Source organism: Melanerpes formicivorus, unplaced genomic scaffold (assembly GCF_026170545.1).
Source record: "Melanerpes formicivorus ecotype bairdi unplaced genomic scaffold, bMelFor1.0.p_v2 SCAF_89, whole genome shotgun sequence".
NCBI classification, from domain to species: domain Eukaryota; kingdom Metazoa; phylum Chordata; class Aves; order Piciformes; family Picidae; genus Melanerpes; species Melanerpes formicivorus.
This window is the reverse complement of record NW_027142441.1, coordinates 1,859,628-1,877,211: the sequence shown is the minus strand read 5'-3', so window position 1 is coordinate 1,877,211 and position 17,584 is coordinate 1,859,628. Positions and strand designations below refer to the sequence as shown.

Genomic DNA, 17,584 nt, shown 5'->3' with positions numbered 1-17,584 from the left:
GCTGCCAGGAATCAGAAAAAGGCTTAGAGAGTTGTTTTTTGGTCTTAAATATTATTGGGTGAGCATCTGCCCCATGTGGGCAGGTAACAGCACAAATCCAAACCAGCAGGCTGGCTGCTGAGCTTTTGGAGCAAGCAACCGGCTTCAAGTGGCTCTTGGCTTGGATTTCGGAAGGTACTTCACAGTTTTTGCCAGATTGATTCACTACTGTACCTCTGATTGTTAGAGAGACCCTTCCACAGAAAGGAAGTGATAGAGAGAAGCACACAGAAACCCCGAGAAAACTCCTCCCAAGGCGCTGACAAGCAAATCCTTCTGCCCTTGCCCCCCAGGCTGAGCCCAGGGCTGTGTTTGCAAAGGCAGCCGGCTCAGGACAAAAGGCAGCAGGGCCCAGTGGGTGTCAAGGTTTGGGAAAGGGCCAGGAGCATCTTGGCTTGAAAAATTATTTTGTCACACCATTGGCATTGGTCCATAAGGGGAAGCACTGGTTGAAAGGTGAAGAAATTAAGATGATTAGAAGCTTTAAAGCTTCACAAATGGTAGAGTATCTCTCTTCTGAATGGATGTAAATAATAGATGAAAGGCCCAGGGCTGACAACAAAGGATCAGGGCGTTTAAGAGAATGTGTGCAGCCTGAATAGAGGTCTGTGGCCCAGGGCCAAAGGTCTTAACTTTGAGTGTAATTAGAAGAAAATACAAAAATGTCATTACTAGCAGGTGAAATGTTCAGCACGTGTCTGGAAAACAGCAATTTCGGAGCGGGAGCTGCAGGAATTAGCTTGCCCGTGTCCTGCAGACACCGAATCTCTGCGGAGCCTGCCCCTCGGAGCCAGGCTCTGTGCGTGGGAGCCTTGCTGGCCGGCGGCTGGCATGGTGCGGCTGCAGCCTGCCGGGGTCGTGGCAGTGGCCCTGCCAAGAGAGTTGTTTGGTGTCGCTGAGCACAGCAATCCTACCCAAAGCCTCTCCTGAGCGAGAGGTGAGGGCTGTCGCTGCTCTCTTTACTAGGCTGGGCTTTTAAACTGGCAGGAGGGGGAGGAAGCCTAAAGCCGTGTTGCTTTGGACTGTAAAACCTGGGGCTGGGGAGGTGCAGCAGAAAGCCACCTTCGGGCTGGTGTTGGCAGCAGGCCCAAGGCTTTAAGCCTCAAATCCCATTTGTGAGCAACAGGGGAAATGCCTTCAAATCTTTTGGCAAAATATTGTCCACTTCTATTGAGAAACCAAAGCAGCTCATGTGCCTAATGAAGTCTTGTCAAGGTTTGGGCAGTGATAACTTCATTTAAAGCCTTTCCCGATGCTAATGACTGTGCTGTATGGCCCTGGGGTGTTTTAGGAGCTACTCTTCTGCCTGCTGCTTGCTCTGCACCACCGTGCCCATTCTTTGGGGCATTTTGGGTGTATTCTCTCTAGCAACTGCAACTTCTGTTAGAAATGGAGACACTTAAATACCTTTATGGGCTGGCAGAGGGAGAGCAACCAGCTAACTCCGATTTCACTCTGACACTGATCTCCAGCTCAGAGTAGCTGACTGCTTCCCCGCTTAGCTTTTCCTTTCCAGCCAAGAGTGATCACTTCTACAGTAACATCTTCATTTTTATGGTCCTGTGACAGCTACTTTCCTCATGTTGAAGTGCTAAGTTCCTAACACAATGATTTCAGTGCCCAAGAGGTGCAGATCCTGTGACAAAAGTCTGCTGTGCTCCCGGCAGAGTGCAGAGATGCAGCCACGTAGCTTCAGCCTGGGAACAAACCTCTGCTTCCCCCAGCCCAGGTCCCTTTGCTCCCTAGGTCAGGTTTAGACAGGCAGGCTTTGTGGGCTTGTTCCAAACTATACACCAGCATGAGCCATAATAATGTTTCTCTTCTCCCTTCTTATTTTCCAGGTGTTGGGGAGTTGTAGACAAATTCGTGGCAAGGCTTCACGAACTCTTAGCTGCGCCCTCTGACCATGACTGCATTTCACATCGGTTAGAAGGAGTCTGAGCAGGTACTGTACCCTACCAGACAGTGCATGGGGGGTTGTGTGCAGCAGCTGTACTCCTGTTCCCTCTGCCTGCCTTGGAGCAGCACCACGGGCTGCAGAGAGCCAGCTGATTTTTGCCGTGGCCATGGGGACAGCTCTGCAAAAGCTCTGGAAATCCAGCTGGGGTCGTGGAACAGCCTCCACCAGAGAGGGCTGGGCTGGCCTTCCCTTTTTTCTTGTATATTCACCATGAGGTCAACTTCATTATTTAGTGACAGCTCTTTTGAAGCCGTAACGATTTCCTTCTGCTGTTTTACTTAGAGGCTCTGCAGATACCTAAGCAACTAGCTAAATATGTTTTATGCACTTGGAGGGGGGATGTTTGTTTGTCCTCTCAAAGGGTTTAAAACAAATGGGAAGAAGAATGCAGATCTTTGTAGTGATGGGGATGGGTTTGTGCTTCCAACTGAGATTCTCACACGTCTTCTTTTCTCTGCTTGCTTCAAGGGGGGAGGCTCTCTCCGTATACAATATTGGGCTTGCATAGTTTCTGGTTGCATTTAAATAGCCAGTGTACCCAGAAGGCTGAAGATCTTTTCTTGCTTTATGACCTGTTGTATCCCTGGGGCAAGGGCAGCTGAGCAGAGCAAGGGGGTCATGGCCACAGCCCGGGTTCTGAGTGGCACTTGGGGGGGGTTCCCAAAACCTGCCTGCAGGAGCATTTTGCTTGCCAACATCTGGAACACGGTAGAAGTCTGTAAGAGCGGGGAGCCTCTCGGATTTTGCTTTGCCAGGTGCTAGGAGGAAGCAACATTAGCCTTTTTGATGGGGAGGGGGTTGGGGGGAGGCAGATTCTGTGGTCCTGAAGTTAGGCTAAACAATTGCAGAGGTCAAAGGACAGCCGAGTGCGGTCAATGAGACACCCTGGGGTGTATTTTGTTACTTAGTAAAAGGAGCAGCATCCTAAAACCCTAAAGGATTCTCTTGAAAATCTGTGTTGTGAAAAGGTTTTATGAGTCTGATGGCAAAAAGTGCTGATTTAGCTGAGGAATGCTTGCTTTTGTCTAAATGAAAGGCTAATCCCCACCAAATGCTGGCAGCTATTATAGTGCGGTCAATGCAGGGCTGAAAGGACAGTTAGAGTAGAAGCTACTTGGGGATCCCAAATGTTTATCATTTTAATGGTTCTGTAACTGAAAAGAGTTTTGAACTCTCAGCTTGGATCCTAAAACTTACACCACCAGCAAAATATTTGAAGTGGTAAAACATTAAACCCCTTCATTCCTGAACTGACCAAGCATCTGCCCCTTCCCCCTTCCCCTGCATCCCCTTGCAAACTTGCTGTAGATTATCAGGGACGCTGCCTAATTTAATCTGCTTTTCATCTGCTGACACATTAATTGGTTGGGAGAAGAAAAAAACCACCCCACCAAGGTGGAGTTTTCCCTGGTCTTGAGCAATTTGTGCTGTCCTTACTGAAAAAAAAATGCCAAAGAGAAGAGGAGTTGATGAGTAATTAATTCCCAGGATTTGTTTTGTGTTATCTTTCTGTCAAGTGACAGCTCCTTAACACTTAACATTTGTCATAGAGGCAGATAAGAAATCAATGTCAGAGCCAAGACCTTGTAAATAACCCGAAAGGAAATGTAATAATGGCTGTCCTCAGCAGAGAGGTGGTGGTGGGGGGAAGGCCTGGGCATGTGGCAGAAAGGGTTCAGGGCTTTTTGTTTGCCTTTGGAAGCAGAGGTTGCTGCGAGGCACAGCCCCGGGGCCCTGCTGTCTTATGCAAACGCTGCTGGTCGGGCTGGGGAGCAAAAGGCCCTGGGTAGCAGTGGTGGCACTCTTACAGTGGCTGAGTTGGGGTCTCCCTGGGGTCTCTAAAAGAGCACCACAAGGGGAAATATTCATTTCCAAGGGGGGAAAAAAAATGAGCAAAGAGGTTGAGAAGTAATTTGGTATAGAAGAAAATGTGCTTGCAAAATAGAGCTCTCTCGAGACCTTCCTTGCTAAACTCTTCAGAAGTAATCTATAGAGGTGGTTAGTATTGATTAGTGTCAAGGTTAAGGCACCTTAAACAAATGAAGCTGGGAATGGATAAAGCCATTAAAATACAACTGGCCTATTCAACACACAAGTTGTTTGCCTAGCATTCAGGTTGCCACAAACCTGACACATGCCTCAAAACTCTCCTGATAACTCCTCCTGAACTCATCAGGAAAGGGCAGCCTGTGTGTTTGAGGGGTACACAAAGGAGGGGCAGCACAGGCCTCAGCGTTGACTTTCCAGGCTTCAGCTCCCTGCTGCCACAATAAGGCAATGCCACATGAAGAAAGGGTTGGGAGGATGGATTTAGCAACGGGGCTGGGCTGGCTTTTGCTGCAGGGTCTCAGTGAGATCTCTCTCTGAGGCTCTTTGCAGCTAGCAAGAATGAATGCCACATTCTACAGATGTATCTGTATGGGATGAAGGGCTGGATAAAGCAGAGCCCTTACATGGTTGTATGTGTAAAAGCTGGTGGTGAATGGTGCCACAGCCAGCTGGCAGCCAGGCACCAGTGGTGTGCCCCAGGGATCAGTGCTGGGCCCTGTGCTCTTTAACATCTTCATTGATGATCTGGATGAGGGCATTGAGTCAGGCATCAGCAACTTTGCAGCTGACACCAAGCTGGGAGCAGATGTTGGTCAGTTAGAGGCCAGAAGGGCTCTGCAGAGGGACCTCAACCGACTGGACAGATGGGCAGAGGCCAACAGGATGGCATTCAACAAGTCCAAGTGCCAGGGGCTGCACTTTGGCCACAACAACCCCAGACAGAGCTACAAGCTGGGGTCAGAGTGGCTGAGAGCAGCCAAACAGAGAGGGACCTGGGGGTGCTGATTGACAGCTGCCTATCATGAGCCAGCAGTGTGCCCAGGTGGCCAAGAAGGCCAATGGCATCCTGGCCTGCACTAGGAAGAGTGTGGCCAGCAGGAACAGGGAAGTCATTGTGCCCCTGTACTCTGCATTGTTTAGGTCACACCTTGAGTCCTGTGTCCAGTTCTGGGCTCCTCAGTTTCAGAAGGACATTGAGAGACTTGAAGGTGTCCAGAGAAGGGCAACAAAGCTGGGGAGGGGTTTGGAGCACAGCCCTGTGAGGAGAGGCTGAGGGAGCTGGGGTTGCTTAGCCTGGAGAAGAGGAGGCTCAGGGGTGACCTCATTGCTCTCTCCAACTCCCTGAAGGGAGGTTGTAGCCAGGTGGGGGTTGGTCTCTTCTGCCAGGCAACCATCACCAGAACAAGAGGACACAATCTCAAGCTGTGCCAGGGGAGGTTTAGGCTGGAGGTGAGGAGGTGTCTTCAAGTCCATGGGACCCGACGGGTTACACCCAGGGGTACTGAGAGAACTGGCAGAGGAGGTTGCTAAACCCCTCTCTATTATATTTCAAAAGTCCTGGCAGTCTGGGGCAGTCCCCACAGACTGGAAAAGGGGAAACATTGCCCCCATCTTCAAAAAGGGCAAGAAGGAGGAACCAGGGAACTCCAGGCCAGTCAGTCTCACCTCTGTGCCTGGAAAGATCATGGAACAGATCCTCCTGGAGTCACTACTCGCTCAAAAGAATAGTGAAGAGGTGATTGGGAACAGTCAGCATGGCTTTGCCAAGGGCAAATCCTGCCTGACCAACCTGGTGGCCTTCTATGAGCAGGTGACAAAATTAATAGACGAGGGGCGAGCAACTGATGTCGTTTACCTGGACCTGAGCAAAGCCTTCGACGCTGTCCCGCACCACATCCTGGTCTCCAAACTGGTGACACATGGGTTTGATTGGTGGACCACTAGATGGATAAGGAACTGGCTTGATGGCCGCACCCAAAGAGTGGCTGTCAATGGCTCCATGTCCCAGTGGAGGCCAGTGACAAGTGGAGTCCCTCAGGGATCAGTCCTGGGACCTGTCTTATTCAACATCTTTGTGGGGGACATGGACAGTGGCATTGAGTGCACCCTCAGCAAGTTTGCTGATGACACCAAGCTGTGTGGTGCAGCAGACAGCTGGAGGGAAGGGAGGCCATCCAGAGGGACCTTGACAGGCTGGAGAGGTGGGCACAAGCCAACCTCATGAAGTTCAATAAGAGCAAGTGCAGGGTCCTGCATCTGGGTCGAGGCAATCCCAGGCACAAATACAGGCTGGGCAGTGACTGGCTGGAAAGCAGCCCTGAGGAGAGAGACTTGGGGGTGCTGGTGGACAAAAAGCTCACCAGGAGCTCTCAGTGTGCACTTGCAGCCCGCAAAGCCAATCAGATCCTGGGCTGCATCAGGAGAAGTGTGGCTAGCAGGTCGAGGGAGGTGATCCTCCCCCTCTGCTCAGCCCTGGTGAGACCCCACCTGGAGTACTGTGTCCAGTTCTGGAGCCCCTATTACAAGAGGGATGTGGAGGTGCTGGAGCGTGTCCAGAGAAGGGCCACAAGGATGATCAGAGGGCTGGAGCACCTCTCCTGTGAGGACAGACTGAGGGAGTTGGGGCTGTTCAGTCTGCAGAAGAGAAGGCTCCGAGGAGACCTAATTGTCGCCTTCCAGTATCTGAAGGGGGCCTACAGGAAGGCTGGGGAAGGACTTCTCAGGATCTCAGGTAGTGATAGGACTAGGGGGAATGGAATGAAGCTGGAGGTGGGGAGATTCAGGCTAGATGTGAGGAGGAGGTTCTTCACCATGAGAGTGGTGAAACCCTGGAATGGGTTGTCCAGGGAGGTGGTCGAGGCCCCGTCCCTGGGGGTGTTTAAGCCCAGGCTGGATGAGGCTCTGTCCAGCCTGATCTAGTGTGGGGTGTCCCTGCCCATGGCAGGGGGGTTGGAACTAGCTGATCCTTGTGGTCCCTTCCAACCCTGAATGAAACTATGAAACTATGAAACTATGAAACTAAGAAAGTTCTTCCCAGAGAGAGTTGTTGGCCATTGGGATGTGCTGCCCAGGGAGGTGGTGGAGTCCCCATCCCTGGAGGTGTTCAAGAGGGGATTGGATGTGGCACTTGGTGCTGTGGTTTAGCCATGAGGTCTGTGGTGCCAGGTTGGACTTGGTGATCTTTGAGGTCTCTTCCAGCCTTGGCAATACTGTGAGACTGTGATACATGTGTATAGAATGCAGCCCATACACAAAATGTGTGTGTAAAACACAACTCTCCTATAAAACATGTGTGTATAAAATGCAGCCCTTACATAAATATGTGTATAAAGTAATAGTCCTTACACAAATGTCTGTAAAATATAGCCCTGACATAAAATACGTGTATAAAGTACAGCTCTGACATAAAATGTGTATAAACCTCAGCCCTGACATAAATATGAGGTGTTGGGCAACAGGTTGGACTTGAAGATCTCTGAGGTCTTTTCCAACCTTAGTGGTTCTATGTGTCTATGAGTCTATGTGTATCAAATACAGCCCTGACATGAAAGACATTAAAACTGCTTCAGGAGTCCCCTGTTTGAGCTGTAATGCTTCATGGATTTAGGAAGGGCAGGTCCTGCCTCTCCAGCCTGATCTCCTTCTATGCCCAGGTGACTGCCTGGTGGATGTGGGGCAGGCTGTGGATGTGGTCTGCCTGGACTGCAGCAAGGCCTTTGACACCATCCCCCATAGCAAACTCCTGGCCAAGCTGTCAGCCCCTGGCTGGGACAGCAGCTCTCTGAGCTGGGTTAGGAACTGGCTGGAGGCTGAGCCCAGAGAGTGGTGGTGAATGGTGCCACAGCCAGCTGGCAGCCAGGCACCAGTGGTGTGCCCCAGGGATCAGTGCTGGGCCCTGTGCTCTTTAACATCTTCATTGATGATCTGGATGAGGGCATTGAGTCCATCATCAGCAAATTTGCAGCTGACACCAAGCTGGGAGCAGATGTTGGTCAGTTAGAGGGCAGAAGGGCTCTGCAGAGGGACCTGGACAGGCTGGACAGATGGGCAGAGGCCAACAGGATGGCATTCAACAAGTCCAAGTGCCAGGGGCTGCACTTTGGCCACAGCAACCCCAGGCAGAGCTACAGGCTGGGGGCAGAGTGGCTGAGAGCTGCCAAACAGAGAGGGACCTGGGGGTGCTGGTTGATGGTAGGCTGAACATGAGCCAGCAGTGTGCCCAGGGGGCCAAGAAGGCCAAGGGCATCCTGGCCTGCAGCAGGAAGAGTGTGGCCAGCAGGAGCAGGGAAGTCATCGTGCCCTGTGCTCAGCACTGCTGAGGCCACACCTTGAGTCCTGTGTCCAGCTCTGGGCCCCTCAGTTTAAGAAGGACATTGAGAGACTTGAAGGTGTCCAGAGAAGGGCAACAAGGCTGGGGAGGGGTCTGGAGCACAGCCCTGTGAGGAGAGGCTGAGGGAGCTGGGGTTGCTTAGCCTGGAGAAGAGGAGGCTCAGGGGTGACCTCATTGCTCTCTACAGCTACCTGAAGGGAGATTGTAGCCAGCTGGGGGTTGGCCTCTTCTCTCTAGCAAGCAGCACCAGAACAAGAGGACACAGTCTCAAGCTGTGCCAGGGGAGGTTTAGGCTGGAGGTGAGGAGAAAGTTCTTCCCAGAGAGAGTTGTTAGCCATTGGGATGTGCTGCCCAGGGAGGTGGTGGAGTCCCCATCCCTGGAGGTGTTCAAGAGGGGATTGGATGTGGCACTTGGTGCCATGGTTTAGTCATGAGGTCTGTGGTGCCAGGTTGGACTGGATGATCTTTGAGGTCTCTTCCAACCTTGGTAATGCTGTGATACTATGTGACTTCTTATCCCCCAGGAGGACTTCCATCTCTGTGGTACAACAGTTAACCCTTCACCTGCAACATTCCACCCTTCCATTCCATTCCATTCCCTGCAGCAGTCCATTGGTCAAGCCAGAAACAGTCTCTGTGTGAGGAGGAGTAAAGTCCAGGCTGCAAGTCATTCCTCATCCTGGCTCTCTTTCAGGTGTTGGTCAGGGTAGGAGTGTAGAGGACATCAGGAAACAACCTGCAACACTTTGCCAGGCCTCAGTGGCATTACAGCAATGCCATTTGTGAACATTTAACCCTCAGATCCTTCCTGGGGCTCTCAAGTATCTAGGGGAGTTAACTGGAATGGCCAAGCTCCTCCTTTTAAATAGAGCCCTGGGCATGGTTGTGAAGTCATCTCCTGGTGGCCTGCTTGCTGGAAATGTCATCCTCACTGAAGTCTGGGATGTTCCAGAAGGCCTGGTAGTGATCTGCATCTTTGATCTCCACCAGGGGCTGCCCCTGCTCAGTTCAGAGGCTCTGCAGAGTGCTTTGTTTATTGTACAGAAGCATTTGTGGTATTCTGACCAGCACAGACTGTGCACAAGGCAAAGGAAGGGCCCTGCACAGCACTCTGCACTTGGAAGGTCACTTCCACTACCATCCAGGATGAAAAATATCTTGGTTTTCATAAATGAGCAGCAGGGACCTTGCAGAACAGGCCCAAGTGAGACTACCCTTGACATTAGTGGAAGGTTTAAGCTGGTGGTTAGGGGCTTGACCTGTGCAGGGCTTTGCTGCCTGCTCAGCCTCCTGCTCTTCATGCAGGACTGGCCATGGGAGCAGCTGCCTTTGCTGCATCACAGGCTGAAAGTGACTGCAAAAGCATCTGAGATTAGATGTGCCTCTGTCTAGAGGCTGCATGGGACCTTCAGATAAGGTTTGTTTGTTCCCTTCTGAAACACATTCTGGGTGGAAGTAAGCAGAAGCATGAGAGTTTTGACCAGCTGGGGAGAAGAGCTGTGCAGGAGCCTGCTGTGAGCAGACTTGATAAATGTTTTGACAGCAGCTCTCTGCAAAAGAAGAGAAGCTTCTCTCCACCTTGGTGGTTCCTTCTCAGGGGTGATGGTTTCCAAGCAGGTTGAGGGAGGTGACCCCCCCCAGGAGTACTGCATCCAGTTCTGGAGCCTCTGTGCCAGGAAGGATCTGGAGATGCTGGAAGGTGACCAGAGAAGGGCCAGGAGGAGGAGCAGAGGGCTGGAGCTGCTCTGCTCTGGAGACAGCCTGAGAGAGTTGGGGTTGTGCAGGCTGGAGAGGAGAAGGCTCCCAGGAGACCTCATTGTGGCCTTCCAGGATCTGAAGGAAAGAAAGCTGGGGAGGGATTTTTTAGGGTGTCAGAGAGAGATAGGACTGGGGGGATGGATCCAAGCTGGAGGTGGGGAGATATAGATTAGACAGTACAAAGACATTTGTGACCATGAGGGTGGTGAGAGCCTGGCACAGGTTGCCCAGGGAGGTGGTGGAAGCCTCCTGCCTGGAGGTGTTTGCAGCCAGGCTGGAGGTGGCTGTGAGCAACCTGCTGTAGTGTGAGGTGTCCCTGCCCATGGCAGGGGGTTGGAACTGGCTGAGCCTTGAACTCCCTTCCATCCCTGACAGTTCTGGGCTCCTATGCAAACAAGAACTCTTTGAGACTTGCCTTATTTTCAGCCAGGGCTCTGGAGGGAAGCAGCCATTTGGGGGGGCAAACAAGGACCAAGCACCACATCTAACCTGGCCAAGTGTGCTAGAGAAGGCAACTTTGATTCCTTAACACTTTATTACTCCTTGATTTAATTGTCCTTTCAATCTAGAAATCTGTGCTAGGGATTTGCTTAATCATCTGCTTGGATGGGAAAGGAACAAAATTTGGCAGTGCTGTTGGCAGCATGATGTGATGTGGGGAATGCTGCATGTGCAGCTCTTGGGGGCAGGCTGCTCTCCTTTGTGCAGCGTCACAGACATGCTCTGGCTGCAGAGATGATCTCTTTTGACCTGAAAACCCTGACATGACTTTCAGGTTGCATGTTTGAAGAGCTGCCATGCTGCATCTCCCACTCAGCCAGCTTAGAATAGAATAGAATAGAGCAGGTTGGAAGAGATCTCCAAGATCATGGTGTCCAACCTATCATCCAGCCCACCTAATCAACTAAACCAAGTACCCCATCAAGTCTCCTCCTAAACACCTCCAGTGATGGTGACTCCACCACCTCCCTGGGCAGCCCATTCCAATGGGCAATCTCTCTTTCTATGAAGAACTTTTTCCTAACCTCCAGCCTAAACCTCCCCTGGCACAGCTTGAGACTGTGTCCTCTTGTTCTGGTGCTGGCTGCCTGGGAGAAGAGACCAACCCCCACCTGGCTACAACCTCCCTTCAGGGAGTTGGAGAGAGCAAGAAGGTCTCCCCTGAGCCTCCTCCTCTCCAGGCTAAGCAACCCCAGCTCCCTCAGCCTCTCACAGGGCTGTGTTCCAAACCCCTCACCAACTTTGTTGCCCTTCTCTGGACTCCCTCCCTCTTCATGGGAGGCAGTAAGGATTGCTTAAGCAAAAGAAAGTCTGGAGTTTACCCAGTCCCCCTGCAGTGCTTCACTGCCAGCCTGTCCCAGCAGCGCCCCAGCAGCACCTGCACCAGATGAGATGAATGCTGTGGGAAAAGAAAGTGCTGAGTGGATGCTCCTGAAGAACTGAGTCAGCCCTGGAAGCTTTGGAGAGCTGAGGAAGTCTGTCCTGCCATCATGGCTGTCACTCAGGAGCAGCTGTTCCAGAGGGGTCACTTTCTGAGGATTAGAATGAAGGACTTTCAGAAAGTCTCTGCAAGGTGACCAGCAATTAGTTCCCATTGCCTGGCTACAGACAGTTCTGTGCCTGTCTTAGTAGCACTGGCACAGGAGAAAATGTGAAGCTAAAAAGAAAGAGCAGGGGAAAGCTTCCCCTGGCAGTGGAGATGCCTGGGATGACTTTTACTGTGGATTTGTTTTGGTTTGTTCTCTTTGCTGTGTCTTAGTGAGCTCTCATCCTGCTTTTCTATCACACACTCTCATCTTGGTTAGCAGCCTTCAAACTCTTGGGCAGTCTGCAAACAGAAGTTCCTGCACCAATCATGAATGATAGAAGGGCCTGGCTTGGAAGGGACCTCTGAAGGTCATCCTGTCCAACCCCCAAACAACAGCTTCTTTGCAATGAAGAGAGAGCAGAAGCTTTGCTGTTTGACACCCAGATTTTTGCAGCCTAAGTATTTACAATCATTTGCAGATGGAGTTTGCTAAGCCACAGGGCATGGCCCTGCTCTGTACTGAGGACCACACACCAGCCCCAGGCAGATAAATCTGTGCTTAGAGTTTTGAGGGCTGAAGGCAGATCCTGAGAGGTGGTGTAAAGAGGATATGCAGGAAGAAAATGAAAGAGAGTTGAAAAAACTCCAGGGCTGGAGGTAACATCGCTGCCATCAGCCTCCTCTCATGATCCAGCTCAGTGGTATTGGAGAGCTGATAACTTTTATTGATAAGGCACTCAGAGGATGCTTGGGATGGTAGGTGAAGTGCTCAGCTTCCTCTCAACCAGACCACATGTGCTGCATCATCATCATCCCTTTCACTGCCAGGAGCAGTGCAGGCTGAGGTGACACTGTTAGCATCTCTGACAGTGCCAGAGACACCCTTGGCAAGCTGGAGATGACACCAAGCTGTGTGGCCTCCTTGACACACTGGAGGGAGGGGATCCATCCAGAGGGACTTGGACAGGCTGCAGAGGTGTGTCCAAGCCCAGCCTCATGAAGAGGGCAGACTGAGACTGGAGATGAGGAGGAAATTCTTTAGAGTGAGGGTGGGGAGATTCTGGCACAGGTTGCCCAGGGAGGCTGTGGCTGCCTCCTCCCTGGAGGTGTTTCAGGCCAGGCTGGATGAGGCCTTGAGCAAGCTGTGCTGGTGGGAGGTGTCCCTGCCCATGGCAGGGGGTTGGAGCTGGATGATCTTTAAGGTCCCTTCCACCTGAAACCATTCTATGAGGTTTTCCAAAGTGCTCCTTCGTGGTTCATTGGAGCTGGCTCTGCAGGCTGTTGTGGGAGCAGACAGGCCTTGTAATATAATAAAGCCTTTTAACACTGCCAAACCCTGGAAATTAGAAGCTGGCTTTGCAGGGTGAGCTCTTGTTGTAATCTGGATTCTTCCTGTTGATAGAAGAGAGAAACTGTACCTCTGCTGCTGGAGATGTGATTTGGCCATCCCCTGTGTGCACTGTGAATGAGCCCAGGAGCAGGCAAGGATTTACTCCACCTTCTACAAATGAATTTAAAACCTTCACAGTAACATTTCTGACTTCATGACATCATTTCAAAGGGCTTGAAAAACCTTGCAGGCAGAATAATCACCATCATTAATCCTGGCAGCTGCTGTGGTGTGAAGGAGAGAGGTGTTCAGGGAAGCTCATGCTCCACTGTACAGCCTTGGTCAGATGCTGCTGTGCTTTGGGTTTTGATTCACTGACAGCTGAGTTTTTAACAACTCTTCCACTGTGTTATGGACAAGTCAGTTGTCTTCTGACTTCCTGTCACTGTCCACAACCATGTGTCATCAACCTTCCCATGAGACCCCAGGGCAAGCAGCAGGAGAAGCCTCAGAAGGATAGGTGTATTGAGCAGTGTGAACACTGTTAAATTCCACAGTAATAAGAAAGCAGAGGGGGAGTCCTTAGGGAGATGGTGGATTTGCAAAGGCTTGGGGAGACAATCACAGAATTGTCAGGGTTGGAAGGGACCTCCAGCATCATCCAGTCCCAACCCCCCTGCCATGGGCAGGGATACCTCACACTACAGCAGGTTGCTCACAGCCACATCCAGCCTGGGCTTAAAACCCTCCAGGGATGAGGCTTCCACCACCTCCCTGGGCAACCTGTGCCAGGCTCTCACCACCCTCCTGGGGAACAACTTCCTAAGGTCTGATCTACATCTCCTCTAGCTTGGATCCATCCCCCCCAGTCCTATCCCTCCCTGACACCCTCAAAAGTCCCTCCCCAGCTTTCTTGGAGCCCCCTGCAGATCCTGGAAGGCCACAATGAGGTCTCCTGGGAGCCTTCTCCTCTCCAGCCTGCACAACCCCAACTCTCTCAGGCTGTCTCCAGAGCAGAGCAGCTCCAGCCCTCTGCTCCTCCTCGTGGCCCTTCTCTGGACACCTTCCAGCCCCTCCAGATCCTTCCTGGCACAGAGGCTCCAGAACTGGCCCCAGAGCTCCAGCTGTGGTCTCAGCAGAATGGAGCAGAGGAGAAGAATCCCCTCCCTGGCCCTGCTGGCCACACTTGATGCTGGGTGGCTCCTGTTGAGAGGGCAGGGCTGTGTGAACAGATGTGTAGGGGTGGGTAGCAGAGCATGGTGCATGCAGCTGGTGGCAGCCCATGGAGACAGGGCCTGTGTGTGCAGGGGCATTTGCATGCACAAGGCAGCCTCTGCCCGTGGGGAGGAGCTGTGTGTTCACAGCAGCTGTCAGATGCTCTGTGATTCAAAGTAAATGGGATCAGCTGCAGTTTTGCTCTGTTCCAGTCTCCCCAGAGTACTCTCTGCTGTGGTTTCCTGTGCTCAGGCAGGCTCACATTGCACTCAGGGCTTCTAGCAGAGCTCCAGTCCTCCACAGGACCCAGGCCTCCCGAAGTCCTGCACGTTGTGCCCTCCCTGGAGGTAAATGAAGTAGTGAGGTCAGGGGTTTCCTGCATCTGCCTGTTGCACTGAGAGCCTTTTCGGGGAAGAAGTTTCTTTTAAGATCCAACCTAGACCTCCCCTGGAGCAACTTGAGGCCCTTTCCTTTTGTCCTATTACTTGCTCCTATGGGGAAGAGACCAACCCCAACCTGGCTCAGATCTCCTTTCAGGAGCCAGAGAGTCTCTCCTCACTCTCTTCCAGACTAAAGAAAGATCCCAGGTCCCTCAGCTGCTCCTCACTAGCCCTGATCTCCAGACCCTTCACCACCTTCATTGCCTGTCTCCAGCCCCTCAATGTCTCTCCGTGATCTCAAAGGTCTTTTTCCAACCAAAACAATTCTATGATCTCTTTACTGAGGAAAAGGCATCAGGTGTGGTCTGGCACATGCAGTCTCAGTCCTCATCTAGGGGAGTGTGTTGAGTGTCCCCAGTGCACCATGTCCCCAGTTCTCCTCACACCTCCTCAGGTGCTGCACAAGTTCAGCCTGCCTGGAATGCAGTGACTCCAGGTGGGAGCCACATCCCAGGGTGTAAGGGTTTGGCACGAGGGATAAGCTGCCTGCTGCCCCAACACAAAAGAGAGGAGAAGTAACACAACTCAGGGCTGAGATAAAGAGATAAGAGTTTAATGTAACATGAGACATCATAATCACAGTGCATAATTACCTTAGCTAATAATCTAATTACCCTAATAACACAATGCAGGATTACCTTAGCTCAGCCTGTTTGCAGGAGCAGCACAGTGAAACACAGAGCAAAACCAGAAACCCAAAGCCAGCAGTGACCTGAGTGCCACCTGTCCCACTGCCATGCCTGCAGAGAAAGCCAAGAGCCAAGAACCCAGGAGCAGCAACCAGGAAGCCTCCCTGCAATCTGAACTTCCAGCCCCAGGACACTCTGCTTCAGCCAGGACTCTCATTTGTGAGGCTGGCTTGACTGCAGCATGGCCTGGATATAACAGCAGCAGGTTCAGCTCAGCCATGGCACAGGGCAAGGTCTCTGCAGGTCTTGTCACCCAGCTCCGTGTGCAAACAGCTGGTGAGGTGATTTCCTGTGTGGGGCTGGGAAGAGCTGAGTTGGGTTTATGTAGTTTGCTTTTAGCTACACAGACTTAGCTCTGAAATGGTGTTTTAACACTGCAGCCTTGCAAAAGATTGCATCTGAAGGTTCAGGGAGGACCTGGGAAAGATGAAGGAAGCTGTGGGGTGTCAGGCAATGAGCACAGCTGCTGAACTCAGAGCAGCTCCTGAGCTGCTGTTTTATGAATGGGGCTGAAGGGTGTGCCCAGGTGGCCTAGAAGGCCACCAGCATCCTGGATCAGCAATGGTGTGGCCAGCAGGAGTGAGGAAGAGATTGTTGCCCTGTGCTGGGCACTGGTGAGGCCACAGCTGGAGTACTGGATTCAGTTTTGAGCCCCTCACTCCAAAAAGGACACTGAGAGGCTGGAGCAGGCCCAGAGAAGGGCAGCAAAGCTGGGGAAGGGTCTGGAGAAGAGGGCTGGGAGGAGCAGCTGAGGGAGCTGGGGGTGTTGAGTGTGGAGAAGAGGAGGCTGAGGGGGAAGCTTCTGGCTCTCTAGCAAGTGCCTGAAGCAAGGCTGTCACGAGGTGTTGTTGATCTCCCAAGTAACCAGCGATGGAACTCGTGGGAATGGCCTCAGGCTACAGCAGGGGAGGTTTAGGCTGGGTATTAGGAAAAATGTCTTCATGTCAGGCACTGGCACAGGCTGAGTCACCATCCCTGGAGGTGCTCAAATGCTGTGTAGATGTGGTGCTTGGGGATATGGAATGGTGGTGGACTTGGTCAAGTAGGGTTAATGGTTGGGCTTGGTGATCCTGAAGATCTTTTCCAACCTAAATGCTTCCATGAGAGTAGCACCCCCTGTGCTTTGCCTTCTGTTCCATGGCGTGAGGCACCTGCTGCCCTGTCCCACCATGCTCCATCTGCCTCTGCTGTGCATCCACTTGTCTTCCCAAGGAACTGTCCAAGTCCCAGGCAATCTGATGCAATACTCCAAGTACAGACACTATGAGCTGAGGAACTTTGTCAGGAAAGAAGAGTTCTGCTTGATCTGTCCCATTCCTCTGGCACAGCGGTGCCAGCCTCAGGCTGACAGACTGGGTCCTGAATAGTACTGGATGCTATCAGTATAAAATGAAAAACAAAGCTGAAAGGAAACCCCACTGTGAGCTGAGGCAGGACACACTGACAATTCCTTTTTCCTGACAGACTTTGAGGGTGAGTTATTCATCTGTCACTTGCTACACAAGGTTGGAAGTTCCTGTGCAGCTGTGATTGATGTCCTTAACCGAGACAAAAGCAGGATCTCGAAAGGACACTGCAGGATAAAGGGGATCTTGCAAAGGCTGTGAGATCAAGGATGCTAGTGGACCACTCTTCCTTGCCCTCCTGTATTGACTCATGCAGAAGTCCCCACTGAAGGCACTGCTGGGCTTCTGTTTCTGGCTGTGAAGCCTGCCTTCCAATTGGTGCCTGCCTTCGTGGTTGTCATTCTGAGCTGCCAGCCTTCCTGCTGCAGGCATGGTCGTGCTGCAGCCTGGTGAGGCTCTACCTGGAAAAACTCCTACTCCCAGAACATCTCTAAGAGTGAGGTGAATAACAGAAACTGCTTTCTGTGGCTGAAGCAGCAGTTCCCAGAGAGTCCTGCAGCTGAAGAGGGGCCTGGGCTCCCTTTGCCTGAGATAACCCTTTGAGATACAGAAGCCGTGCTGGGCCTGGCAGTGCCTTTGTGAAGGAACTTGCTTTCATTCCCTTTGAAGGGAAACTTTCCTGTGGGGTTAGGCCAGATCAGAAGGCAGATTATGTGTTTTGGAGAACACAATTACATCATTAGATTAAACACAAACTAAGGGCTTGATAGAGCTGACTTAATGGAGGGTGTTTGCATCAGATTCATCATTGGCTATCAGGTAATTGTGAAATTGCTTTAAGCCATAACAACAGCACTCCCTCCCTCCCTCCCTCCCTCCCTCATTCTCCACTGCAGTTCCTGTGCTTTAAAGTCTCTGGGGTCATGACCCACCTGGAGGCCAAATATGTGGTATCTGGTGTCCTGAATGATCTGATTATATTTTTACCAGCAGAGCCAGAGTGCAGGTCTAGCTCCCAGGAGCTGTTGGGTAACAATCCTCCTGCAGCAGCAACTGTCATACCTCAGTGTCTGGAGCTCTGCAGGGGAGCACCCTGAGTGATGGAGCCTGCAGCTGCAG

At 51.8% G+C, this 17,584-nt stretch overlaps 1 protein-coding gene across 1 annotated transcript in view; it reads left to right on the top strand.

Moving 5' to 3' along the window:
* The window catches only part of GREB1L (GREB1 like retinoic acid receptor coactivator), a 182,956-nt gene that overhangs the window by 74,087 nt on the left and 91,285 nt on the right, over positions 1-17,584 (top strand). The window contains exon 2 of the mRNA XM_068165491.1: positions 1,881-1,984. The gene's annotated coding sequence lies outside the window, so the exon portion shown is untranslated. The remainder of the gene's footprint in view (positions 1-1,880; positions 1,985-17,584) is intronic.